The sequence below is a fragment of the Asterias amurensis genome, chromosome 14 (genome assembly GCF_032118995.1).
Source record: "Asterias amurensis chromosome 14, ASM3211899v1".
Taxonomy (NCBI): domain Eukaryota; kingdom Metazoa; phylum Echinodermata; class Asteroidea; order Forcipulatida; family Asteriidae; genus Asterias; species Asterias amurensis.
This window is the reverse complement of record NC_092661.1, coordinates 643,773-658,107: the sequence shown is the minus strand read 5'-3', so window position 1 is coordinate 658,107 and position 14,335 is coordinate 643,773. Positions and strand designations below refer to the sequence as shown.

At 36.2% G+C, this 14,335-nt stretch overlaps 1 protein-coding gene across 1 annotated transcript in view; it reads right to left on the bottom strand.

Moving 5' to 3' along the window:
- Positions 1 to 14,335, bottom strand: part of LOC139947026 (extracellular calcium-sensing receptor-like) — a 58,274-nt gene that overhangs the window by 23,410 nt on the left and 20,529 nt on the right. The window lies entirely within an intron of this gene.

Sequence of the window (14,335 nt, the reverse complement as noted above, 5' to 3'; positions counted from 1 at the left end):
AATTTGCTGACTTATAAGTACAATTTGTTTTATATATTGTCCCCACCACCGTCTGGTAACGATTTCTGCTTTTACCGTTCCTAATGCAATTTTGATGACGGCTATTAAGTATTGTACAGTTACCGTACATCCATTAGGACGTACACCCCTTGACACTTAGCGATAGTAATTACTAAGTGATCTTGACGTTGAAGTGCCCGACGTCAAGGAAATTTCCTTTGTCTGTTACAAGCTTCCTTTTGTATTGACCGAAACGACGTTTACACGTCATTAACCAACTGCCCCCTAAGCCTTAGTAACGCACTAAAAAAAAAAAACGTTTTCATTTTGGCACATGAAGCAGTTATTTTCCTTCTCGATTTCCTTTTTTGTTACAAGTTAGTCTTCTTGTAATGACCGGAACAAACACTTGACCCTTTTTGTCATTAACCAACTGGCCCTTACAACGCACTGAAACAATACGTTCTCATCTTGGCGCAAGAAGCAGTCCTTCTCCTGCTTAGTCTTCTTTCCTGTTCCTATAGTTTTCTTTTAAAGAACGAAACAAACACTTGACCAATTTTGTCATCATACAACTGTCCCTTAGCCTGATAAGTAATGCTCTAAAAACACTATTTGATTTTGGCACATGAAGCAGTTATTTCCCTGCTCAATTTCATTTTCTGTTCTAGATTTCTTTTGTAATGACCGAAACAAATATTTTCAGTTATTTCTTTGGCAAGCTCAATTTCCTTTTCTGTGACAAGTTTCCTTTTGTGATGACCAAAACAAACACTTTACCTTCTTGGTCAAAATCCAACCGCCACTTAGCCTTAACATTATGCTCTAAAACATTATTTTATGGCACAAGACGCAGTAATTCTCAACAGAAAGCTGTGAGTCAAAACCGTAAATGTATAAAAAAAAATGCTTTCTTGAAAACATTATTTAAAGGGATTGGATTTGTGTGGTAATTATAACCCACTATTTTTTTCAATCCTATATAGTAGTAGATACCATAAAACTAACCTTTAAAATGTGCATTTCATTAAGTGGTAGCATTTTAAAGCATCTTCGATTGAAATACACAATCTGAGAAACGTTACTGTCGGTAACGCTTCTCGAATTCAAATTCAAAAATTTTGATAAAAATTGTATACTTGTTCATAACCGCAGTACTTCAAGGTAAAACGTTTGATTCTCAAAATGATGTTCTTCTTACCATGTAAGTGTTTTATAACCATTACATTACAGTCTTTACAAAACGTATATAAACAGACCCTATTCGAGTTGACAGAAAAATATATGTAGTTTAAACAATATCAAGTTTGTTGACAACCAGCCAAAATTTTCTCGCTTTAACTGCACTTTCTGGGGCCCTGACCGCTCAAAATAAACAGTGGCACAAAATGATTATTATATCATAATTCATATAGCGTGCCATTAAACAGCGGTCGTACCAGGAGTTTGACCTGTCCTCAAACATTACTGTAAAATAAATTTGATTTGAATAACTTGGGTAATGAATAGTGAAAAGAGCAACTGTGCACGACTCGTTTGAGTTAGTCACGAATACATCATTGAACATTCGGTCTTATATACTCCAATCCATTAACAGCATTCCTGGTTCGGTTTAAATGTTTTATTATACAGTACTTCCTGACAGTAGTGTGAGATGTTTAGTTATATATTGACATTCAAAATGAATAATGTGCTTTAAGTTCAGTATGTCGACCACGAAGTCTAGAAAAAGGATTTTACTTGTAAATGCAATTTAGGCCTACGTGTCTATTACCGTCGTGTCAATGGCATTAACCTTATAACATGCCGACATTGGCTTTGAGAAACGATTTTATTGCCGTTAAAGGTTTTATAAACATATGTAGTACATCCATGGGCAAAAAATACCTAAACCAATTCACAAATGATGCATACTAAAACAGTCACACATATAATTGTTGTTTTTTTGTAAGCCATACGTTCTTAATTTCTCACCAGTCTGATAAGAAATAGTGTAACAATGTAATCACGTGTGGGTGCGTGTAAATCATAAATGGAAGACAGTTGAAATAAATTAAATTTGCAGCTTTTCTCTATATCTGTTCGTTATTTTACATTTTAAGGTGCTAAATCAACTTATAAAGCTGTGATAATTCTAATCTACTTAAACTTTTACTATGACAAAAGTTCAAAGGTATTTAAAATTACTTCCAGCAGTCGTGTGTCACTTAGGTTTGTTACGAACAGGAATGAAACTTATACGTCTCTAAATGGAAACTGCAGCTTACCTCTTATGTTAATGTTTTACATTTTCTGGAGCGCCGTTGTCCTAATTGTTTAAAAGCTATGACAACCCAACTTGAATTGTTACATTGATAAAAGTTAAGAAGTATTTACAACTACTTCAAGAAATGGTTCGTCACTTATGTTTGTCACGAACAGAAATGAAACTTATCCGTCTCTGATATCTCTGATAAAACAAAAGCAATGACAGGTGTTTTTCTTGAGAAGCACGCTTGAACAAAATAAAACATAAACGTAAAAAAAAACGCTTACTGTTTATTTATAGATAGTAGTTGCAGAGCTCGCTGCATGAACTATAAGCTGATCAAACATTGAAGGGTTGCATGCTTTGATCTGATATCTAGCCCGTACATCTAACAAAAAAAACCTTGGAAGTAAATGTCCCAGATTTTTAAAAGCAAAACATTTTAAGATCCAAAACAGTTTCCAATAAAAATCCCTTACGGATTTCAATCTTTAAGTGTCTCCCTCCTTTGCTTCCAAAATAATGTTAAACTTGAAGAAAAAAGGAAGGATATTTTTTACTTTAATGAAGGTCGGTAAGCATAAAACTGACTTGGTAACGAGGTGTTGATAGTATAAAACATTGTGAGAAACGGCTCCCTCTGATGTAATGTAGTTTTATGAGAAAGAGGTTATTTCTAACTAAAAATGCTCAAATTAAAAAAAAAAGCACATAAAGTAATGCAGCTGGGTGATGTGTTTTTTTTTTCATTGTTCTCTTGCAACTTCAATAACCAATTGAGTCTAAATTTTCACAGATTTTTTAGTTTGTTGGGATAGCCTACACCAAGTGAGAAGACTGGTCTTTGACAATTACCAAAGGTGTCCAGTGCCTTTAATTGTGCTCTGCATAATTTATCTTGTATCAGTGAAGTACAGTGCAAACATCAGTGAAGCTGTTCTTTTGCATAAATGTATGTCTTGATGATTAAAACAAATATTAAAAGCATCTATATCCAAATCGATATCTCATTAACTCGTTGTAAATATCTTAATTGCTATTGAAGATGTGTATATAGATGCAACGTGTTAAAGACACTTCCGACACCTAATGGTAATTGTTAAAGACCAGTCTTCTCACTTGGTGTATCTTAACACATGCACACAAAAACAACCTTAGAAAATTTGGGCTCAATATTGGTCATCAAAGTTGCATGAAGATAACAAAAGAAAAACATCCTTTATGCACAAATGTGGGTGCTTTCATAATAATAATATGAAAATGCTTCAGGCCTGGATTATTTTATTATTTGAGTGAGAAATCATCTCTTTCTCAAAAACTACGTTACTTCAGAGGGAGCTGTTTCCCACAATTGTGCACAATGTTGTATAGTATCACCAGCTCTTCTTGCTCGGTACCAAGTAAGTGTTTATGCTAACAATTATTTTGAGTTAATACCGATAGCGTCCAGTACATTTAAATATGCTCCACGATCACGTTATGTATGTTTGAACAGGAACATTATTTTACTAATTAATATTTGTTCAACATGAGGGACTATATTGATTTTGTAAATCGTGTTTGCATAAAGTTACTTGTTAGTTTACCTTTGGCTTCGCTAATTAATAAGATAATAAAAGGGATAGCGACGAGTTCTTAAATGGCCGTGGCCGTGCGGTAAAGGCCCGAGTTGAAGGCCGAACAGCGAAACTGCCTGGGGTATTTATGAATCATCTTACAATGTCATTTGTACACATGGGAATAATTACAATTGTGCTGTTGTCATTTTGGAAAATTGTCTAAACTGCTTAACGAACGTTCTTTAGATTTACATTTTGTGTCCTTATGGTCGTCGTCGTCGTCGTCGTCGTCGTCGTCGTCGTCGTCGTCGTCGTCGTTGCTCTTGTTATTGTTGCTTTTGCTTTTGCTGATGCTGTTTCTGCTGTTTTTTCGCTGTCGATGTTACCGTCGCTGTCGCTTCACATTTATACTTTTAAACCTTAACTTTGTTATAATATTGTGTGGTTTTCTTCTCTTTTTGTAAAGTCAATGCAATACAGTAAACTTTACTTTAGTTTGTTTCACTGTCCAACATTGCTCTCAAACTATGAAACAACATTGCTCTCAAACTATGAAACTGATTACGTCACCATTAGATGTTTCTGTAACTTAGTAACGCACTCTTAAAAAACACAGAACTCATACCAAAGAAATCGCCGAATGAACCTTCTATTCAAATTGTATTCATTGTTGTATTGTGTAATGGGACGCTGCCATATGACGGGTAGAGGAAGCTCACTTATATCACAAATTAATTGAACTGTCCTCTCTTGGAAATTTGAAGAGCTGAATATATTTGAGTCAATACCGCTCTTATAAAGGTTCCATTGTGTGTGTGTGAACTTGTCGTGGCTCCTGTTCCGATGACGATTATTAAATGAACAAAACAAGTTTCTAAAGAATATGGAAAGTACAGTCATTGAACTTACACATCCTGACTCTAAATAATATTAAAACATAATTATTAAATATTATCTTGACTGTCTTCAACGTCATAGACCGTCATCAATTGCTGTAATTATAGCTTAATAAAATAAGGAAAGATAATAATGTTGGAAGCGCTGACGATGGTTGCTGTTCAATCTTAGATCATCGGCAGAGTGTTGATTAGGTCCTCACCTTCATTGTATTCAATCTGAGGCCAGTGTTGATTGCGTGATGTGATTATTGTTTATTAGATTCTGGCGACGGCTCTTTTTCCTTTCCTTTTTTTTTTTACTTTGTTATTTTTTTAATATAAACGCTAGTTGAAGTTTTGCGGTGGTTTACAACTCTCTCTTTTTGTACTCGTTTTGTGTTTGCTTAAACTTCGGACTTGGTAAATATTTGTAAAGAACGTAAATTCGAATGTGGGTAGAAGGGTTTTTATTAAATTAAAAGTGCAAGCGCTTCAACCTACCGCCGAAAATCCAGTGCAGCTTGGTTCAATGAACTACGTCAGCTGGTCTCGTGACGTCACAGATTGTTAATACACAACTTGTTTGAGAAAGTAGTTTGTAAAACCAGTGTTATCTTTCCCCCTTGTTTTTAATCTAAGCTGGCCCTGTGACGACACAATTTGTATACACAAATTGTTCAAGAAAGTAGTTTGTAAAACTCTTGCTATTGAGTATTGGTGGTGTGATAGGGTAAAAAGTGGCAAAGTTTCTTTGGAAAGTTCTTTGTACGTCTTCTTTTCCTTTTGTTTGTAAATCTGTATGATTTGCATAAACTTGTATATAAAGAGAAGAGTGAAATCATTGGTAGTCGTGTGTGGAAGCAAGTCAAACGATAAACAGTGTGACCATAAACAAAACATGTTGATTGTTTTTGTTTTTTAAGCATCACAAACAAGCTGACTATTTTGTCTCAGTTTTTAAGACTTTCTCACATAAAATTTCAACCATTCCCCCATCCACAATGTCTTTCCTCCGAGGCCAGATACTTTTTTCGTTTGTGTTGTCCATTAAAGGTTTTAAAATGTAAGAAGGTATGAATTGTCTTGTAGGAAGGAACGAAGTGTCCAAGGTACGAAGTGTCCTGACACCGTATATTGTAAGCGAAAACATTAATTAATACTGAGGCTCAACACTTTAGGCTACATGATGTCAAACAGGTTCCCGACTATACACTTAAAGGCAGTGGACACTTTTTGTAATTACTCAAAATAATTATTAGCATAAAACCTTTCTTGGTGACGAGTAATGGGGAGAGGTTAATGGTATAAAACATTGTGAGAAAGAAATTTTCCACGAATTTGATTTCGAAACCTCAGATCTAAAACTCGAGGTCTCGAAATCAAACATCTAAACGTACACAACTTCGTGTGACAAGGGTGTTTTTTCTTCCGTTATTATCTCGCAACTTTGATGACCGATTGAGCTCAAATTTTAACAGGTTACATATTTTATGAATATGTTGAGATACACCAACTGTGAAGGCTAGTCTTTGACAATTACCAATAGTGTCCACTGCCTTTAAACAGAGCAAATCCTAACTTCATCGAGGGCTGTACAAATCAGCTCCGAATAGAATTTTACAAATTAACCTAGAAGCTCGTAGTCTTTACAAATATAAAAAACCTCAAAAGGATGCTTGACAAAATTAATATGGCTTTTATTAAACTACAAATTTGAATACTTCAACATAAATATCCGGGGTTTTAGAATTCAATATAATTTTTCCGGGCGTCGACGGCCAATAACTTTGATTGAATCCGCTCGGAATTGTTTGAATGTTTACCGTGGACACAATTATTCATTCGTTGTAGTGTAATTGCAAAGCAAAACATCAACTTAAAAGATAGTTGTTCGCCAAGATCCTGCCAAAAGAAATTATAAAGTAATAAGTATTCTCACGGAACTGTCGGTAATTTTTAATAGTTGGAAATTTAATTTAATTATTCCGTGCATTTCAAATCGAAAGAGTCTTTCTGAAATTTGAATTTTTTTTTTCCGGTACTCAATTTAGAAAGTTATTCCATGAAGTGTATAGTCCAAGATTTGCAATAAGCAAACTTTGTGAAGTGATGTTTGAAGCTTTGCATGCATGGTATGAGTGATAAGACTAAACTAATAATAATAGTAAACTTGCGGCTACAACCATGTTTTAGTTTTCTAAAGAGCCAGTTTGGTCTCGACGTTTCAAACAGAATACTCTGCTCGTCTTAAAGCCATTGTACACTTTCGGTAAACAGTATTGTCCAAGTCCCACACTTCGTGTATCACAACTTATATATAAAATAACAATCCTGTGGAAATTTAGGCTCAATCGGACATCGGAGTCGGGAGAAAATATCGGGAAAACCCACTCCTGTTTTCGCGCGTTTCGCCGTGTCATGACATGTGTTTATAACAAATCCGTAATTCTCGTTAACGAGAATTTATATTGTTTTACCGTTTTCTCAAAAAGTAAAGCATTTCATGAACTAATATTTCAAGAGAAGTCTTTCACCATTGCCTTCTGTAAACCCTGTAAATTATTTGTAAATCTGTGAACTTTTTTTTTTTTTTCTGTACCGAAAGGGTCCAATGGCTTTAAGGAGAATTGTTTAACTCTTAAGGAGCTAAGGGTAGTCCTTTGTTAGGACTAGTCATATAACTCTTTAGGAGTGAAGGGTGGTTTCAAGTTAGGACTAGTCCTAGAAGTCAAGGGTTGTCATAACTCTTTCGTAGTTCAGCCGTCGATTTCACCAAACTCTTCCTAACTTAAGATTAATCTTAGGACTTCAGATGACTTACGTTCTGTTACCGAACACGTTGAATGCATTGAAAACACCCTCTAAGTTAGGATGTTACTCATCCTAACTCGAGATAGGATTAATCCTATAGCGTTTCGTGATAATGGTTGCAGGGTAGTCCCAAGTTAGGACATGAGACTCTTTAGAGGTTGTCCTAAGTTAGGACGAGTAACTCGTTCCAACTGTTGATAAGACAAGTCATAACTCTTTGTGAAATCTACCCCATGACATTTAGTATTCAGTCTTGCAAGCTACAAGTATCGGGAACTATATGATTGATTCTTCATCGGGTTTTATTGTATGGATCTGGGCTAGGTGTAAAGGCAAGTGTTACTGAATTGAACACCTTGTATATTTGGAGGGTCGTTGAGTTATCAAGAGTGCTTTCAATTGTTAGTCAGCCTTTGGCGACAAATCAATCATGATGACAACATATTGATATTGACTATGCGTAGTGTGAACGAATCGCTTTTTCGTAAATCCATTTGTCAGAGGTGCACAGTCTCATATATTTAAAAGTCGGCTGAGCCGGTGAATATTTATTGCAGACCGATTTGGAAATTTATATATTTTTTTTAAAGGCACTGGACACCATTGGTTAGTCAATCAACAGGCATGTATGCTTCGTTGTTTGAAAGGGCAAGGGCACCAAGACATTTCCTCCTTGGTAAAGGGCACCCTAAGAGGAATTTGGAATTTCTACTGGGGCTGATTAAAGGCACCAAGGCAATGACCAGGGGGCATGGGGGCAATCACATCCGTTGCCTTCGTGAAGTATCAGGCCTGAATCAACACAATTGTGTAATAGCATATAAACTTTCTTGGTAACAAGCAACGGAGAGTTGTTGATAGTAAAAAACATTGTGAGAAACGGCTCCCTCTAGAGTAATTTCTCACACAAATAAAAAAAAAAAGCCTGAAGCGTTTTAATGGCTTCTGAAAGCAAACACGTATTTTGTGCAACTGCGATGACCATTCGCAATGACCAATTGAGTCCAAATTTTCACAGATTTGTTATTAATGTATGCATATGTTGGGATACACGAAGTGAGAATACTGGTCTTTGACAATTACCAATAGTGCCCAGTGCCTTAAAGGATGAGCTCGATTTCACAACTAAGATTTATCAATGGTGATGTCAGAATTAAAACCACTATAGTAATACAGACGGGTCATCGTGAGATGGATGTAATGTATCATCGGCTCCAGTAGTATTCAATCCAAAGCGCGTCTAAAAAAAAAAGCAACACCTGAAATTTTGTGAAATTACTTCTGAGGGTTGGTGGTGAATCTCTCACCTTTCATAGAAAAAAGAGTGAATTTGGTCAATAACTGGACCGAAATAAAGAGAACGGAGAAGAAATTGGGTCGTGCGATCAAAGAGTGTTAACAGAGTTGCTACACGTATATACGTCTCGACAAGTATAACACTAAGGTCACATGTGTTCATTTTACCTCCAGTACACCAGTCTCCACAAAATTTACACTTTCCTCATAGGGTGCCCTTAAAGGCAGTGGACACTATTGGTAATTACTCAAAATAACTATTGGCATAAAACCTTTCTTGGTGACGAGTAATGGGGAGAGGTTGATGGTATAAAACATTGTGAGAAACGGCTCCCTCTGAAGTGCCATAGTTTTCGAGAAAGAAGTAATTTTCCACGAATTTGATTTCGAGACCTCAGATTTAGAACTTGAGGTCTCGAAATCAACCATCTAAACGCACAAAACTTCGTGTGACAATGGTGTTTTTTCTTTCATCATTATCTCGCAACTTCGATGACCGATTGAGCTCAAATTTTCACAGGTTTGTTATTTTGTGCATAATGTTGAGATACACCAACTGTGAAGGCTAGTCTTTGACAATTACCAATAGTGTCCACGGCCTTCAACCTTGGAGAAAATGCCTTGGTGCCCTTGCATTGTCAAAAACGAAGCATACATCAATGCAACCACCAGAAACAAACAAACAACCAAGCAAACAACAAACAATGGTGCTCATTCCCTATTCAAGAGATGTGCACATAATAATAATAATATTAATAAGACATTTGTAAAGCGCCTAATGCAAAAGCCTCTAAGCGCATAAAAGAAACAATAAAATAAACAATGAGAGAAAGATACAAGATATAAATAAGCAAATTGCAAAAAAAGAAGCTTTAAACAAGAAGTTTTTAACAGGGACTTAAAACATTGTGAAGAATTAGCTTGGCGAATATGCACAGGAAGACTATTCAAAAGAAACATAAGCATCCCCCACAACCAATACTGGATTAAAATTAAGAAGGCATAAGTATTTCATAATGACCTTGACTCTGCCAGTCCATTGTTTGATAATGCACTATCATGAATTATTGACTGTTAAAGTTACACTGGCTTTGGTAATAATGAGCCGCTTCCATTATAGAAAGAGTTGGCTTTGGTGTAATAGCTATAATCTTGGCAATAATACCCATTAAAGTAAAGGTTAAACTCATTTTAGTGATTCATCCACTTTCCGATGAGGGTTTGTAAAAAGGGGAGGAAAACTACAAATCTTTATCTGATGTGTAAATGGCGCAGTATGCCACTGTGTTTGAAACCGTTTGGGTTTACTCTTTTGTGATATCCTAAAAACGAATAGAAAATGTAATACTTCAATCCTGAATTCTGGTGATATTAAATCAAAACAAAAGTTAATTTGAGCTTGATGTCTGCCTGAATTCTGGTGATATTAAATCAAAACAAAAGCTAATTTGAGCTTGATGTCTGCCGAAGAAATTTCTTTAATGGGGATGTACAGCCCAGTTTGTTTTTGCTCTTCGGTGACGTCATATTTCACATTTCGCTCTAAAATATTATCAAATAAAATGATATTTTTACACGTTTTCAATGTGAGGTGTGACTTGAAACATTTAACCCACTTCCATGTTATTAAATTTTCTTTCCCATCTTACTTTTCTCCGGCCTTCGGCCCTAATTTTTCAGAGGAACTAGAGAACTCAAAACGCAATGTTCGTTTTAAGAATGTTATTTTTTGTATTAAATTATATTTAAAGAATATGACTGTGGGTTGTTCGTGAATTGTGTTTACAAATAAACCGACTGAGCTAAGCTCAAGAGAGATTGATGACAAGGTGTAACCACAAACTTATTCCCTAATTGCAAGTCAACACCATTCATAGCTTTTACTAGGTTTCACTATAAGATAAATTATGTTTTACAGCGAATGATGATTAATATACATGTGTATCCGCTATATTGCTCTTTATGCTGAAATTTATTTGACACGGTGACTTTTTCCGAAAGCGAGTTGAGAGAACTTTTGCTGAAATATTTATTTGTACTTTGAACATATACATGTGATACTTCAAGTAGGCACCGAAGGTGATTGCGCCCATGCCCCCTGGTCATTGCCTTGGTGCCCTTGACATGCTCCTGTAGAAATTTACAATTAATTTACTCATTGGGTACCCTTTACCAAGAAGAAACCCTTTGCGCCCTTGCCCTTTCAAAAACAAGCATACGTGTTTGCATGTCGTTTGGTTCGTCTATTTACAAGTTTTTGGAGGAGACTGGTGACTTTCCGAGACTAAACAGCAGAAACTTGTTTGTGTTTGAGCTAAAACATCTGTGTTTATGCCTAAGCTTAGAGATGACCCCTTTTGATCTACACGCTTGAGCTGGTGTGGGGTTGGGGTTAGGGTTGGGGTTAGGGTTTGTGTAGGCCTAGGGTTTTTGTATACATTTCGTAAAAGAATTCTTACTGTAATATTTTGTGTACCCTTAAGGGACACACACATTGCCTTCGGATCCGGCACTTTGTTGGGAGACGAATAATAATTGGGAAGATGTTGTAAAAGTAGAATATTCGATTCACTCAAATTTCCATTTAAATTGCGGGGTTTTCAGTTTACTTCATGCTCGGAGTCAATCAATACCGGCCTGATAATTCACGTAGGCAACGAGGATAATAAATGTTGGTGCTCTCCCATCCAGTGACGTTGTGTCTGTTGACTTGTCGTAAATTGAAACATGTATTGTATTAATACGATTCCAATTATTGTAACTGTGCTGTACTATTTCCACCGTTGTTATTATAAACATGGTGTTTATGGGAAATAGTTTAACCATTTAGCCACTGGACCGCCCAGCCACCTTAAGCGATACACTGTATTATGCGGTAGGAGGAAACCTCGCTATAGCTTTTGTTTGTAGAAAATAAGAAACATCAAAATAAAACTATAGGTAGTCAATAGTATACCTACGCATTGGTGAATCCATCTAGTTGTTTTTACATCATTATTCATTTTTCTCTTCACAGTTGACTTGACGAAGCTATTGATGATGAAATAATTTAGCACTTACCCAACAAAACGCTTATTAATAAACACAAAGGAAACTGTATTTATCATTCATGGTGATATTTTCGAAAACTTATGCCTTCGCAAATAATCAGCATTGAGCCAGATAAATGCCCTGAAAAGCTATTGTATCCATTTTATCATTATACAAAAATAATCGCCATAAATATTAACGTTGGGGGTTTTTTATTGTTCCCCAATGAGGACTTGTACAAATATTACCGAAAGGGTCAAAAATTGTGCGTTTAACTATAAATAATAAGCCTTGGCTATCTTTAAAAAATTTGAACTACGATTTCAGTAAAGTTACTGCAAGAATCTTGAAAAGAAAAACAAAATTATTTCGGCAACTCGGGCGGTGCAGGGACTAGAGGGTTAACCAAGAAATGTGACCCTTTAAGGCGATTGGCTCTATGCCCTCTGGTCAGCAATGCCTTCGTGCCCTTGAAACGCTCCAGTGTATACATTGTCCTCACAGGGTGCCATTTACCAATGAGAAAACGCCTCGATGCCCTTGTCCTTTCAAAACAGACCTGAAAATTTGTCCCTTCAAGGCACCTTTAAGGTTGTTCTAGCGGCCCCGTGAGGTACCGAGTGATTATTGCCGACTGGAAAGTGCGCCAGAAAGAAAATAATATAAAAATCTAATTTACTGAACATTTGTTTCTACTCGGGCATCCCCTATAGAGGGCTTAATAAAATAGGAGACCGTGTTTAGAATGAAAATACTTTACCCTAAAAATACACTTGAATGCATTGGGAGCGAAACACACTGCTTTTATAGACCTTGTGCAAATACCATCTTCTGACAGCAACTGACAGAAGAATATGTGATGCACCATTTTAAAGGCCCTGCATATTATTGGTAACTTCAATCTAAAAGAGTGGAAGACCACTCAAAAAAGAGTTGTCCCTCATATGGCTCTTCATAGAGCTTTTCACTCTTTTACATTAAGAGAGTATCTTTATGTAATGAAACGAAACGAAAAGCAAAACCACACTAAGATATAGGTAAGGATTTATGACACAGGTTTTTCATAGTGACTCATTGGGAAAATGTACAAAAGACTCCCAGCTCCATTTTACTCGGTCTTGGTTCTTTTATTTGTAATTGCCCACTGCAGATTCTGTTCAGCTCCCATAGTCAATAGTCAAGCTTTGCCGTAAGAGGTTTATAAGGACTTTGTAATTAGGAGAAGCCGAACTCTAATGGGTGATATAGCCAAAAACCCTCAATGTTTGGATGAATTATCTCTGTGCATGAACGCAAATTAAGTACGGGATACTCAACTTCAAGGAATGATTGTGGTACTATTTGAAAACATTGTATAGGCACATAAAATAATTGTCAACAATGTCACTGCATGAGATTTGTTTTGTACAAAATAACTCTAGGCAGGGAAAACATTAAAGCTGGATTCCGTATTACTCAGCAGTATTTTGCACTGCCCCACAGTACTCATTAGTACACCGCAGTACTATTCGGTAATCCGTGGTACTTAACTCCCCCCCCCCCTTAACAGAACCCCTCCCCTACCCCCACATTGCCCCAAAGCGATACCAAGTAAGTACAATGTTCGATACATTAAACAGCCCTCCACTGAATGTTGTCTTTTCCCCCGCTTGCCCAATATTTCCTTATGAACCGAAAACGAGTTTCGAAAAGTGCCAGCATGACTTACACACAATATCACCTAACAATTATTCCATATTAAAATGTATGGTCTATACAATACAATAATAAAAGACATTCAATATCACGTTTATTTCATACTCTTGTTGACAAATAATTGAATTTGAGAATTCACCAGTGCAATAGAAAGGTAACAAAATCAAAAGCACATGAAGTTTACAAAATTGTACGATGCATTTTGTACATGCACTGTTCCAAACCCATGTCATACACGTGGTATAGGCATATACTTTGGCAGAGGTATAGGCCCCTTTTTCCATGGCCTACGTGTGTAGATTCTCTTATTTTATATAATAACCAAACAGCAACCTCATGCCTTATTCAACATGTCCTTTCGTAAAACCCAATCGAACAAATAAAACGATCCCTTCTATTTTATTAACACTTGAACAATCTGAGAAGCAACGGAGCGAATCGCGTAGGAGGGGGTGGGGGAAATCAATGGTTCATAATCTATACTCTACCTGTATGAGAGTCAATAGCAACACAATGCCCCATTGTCTCTGGTAGTGTACGATGAATACAGGTACTCACAGATATTTATAACTGTCAGAAAGGGTGCACAATAGTGCTTCATCAAGAACAGGGGCAAAACAATACCACATTGTCTCCGTTACTGTACCTATGCTTTAAAGGGTCTATGTAACTTTTGTAGGACCAAAAACACAAAGTCCACAGATTTACAATTAATTTACACAGTTTGAAGATAATGATAGTAGAAAGCTTCCCTGAAAATATTACGTGCTGAGGTGCTGTAATTTTTGGGAAATGAGTAAAACAATGTCATGAAAATA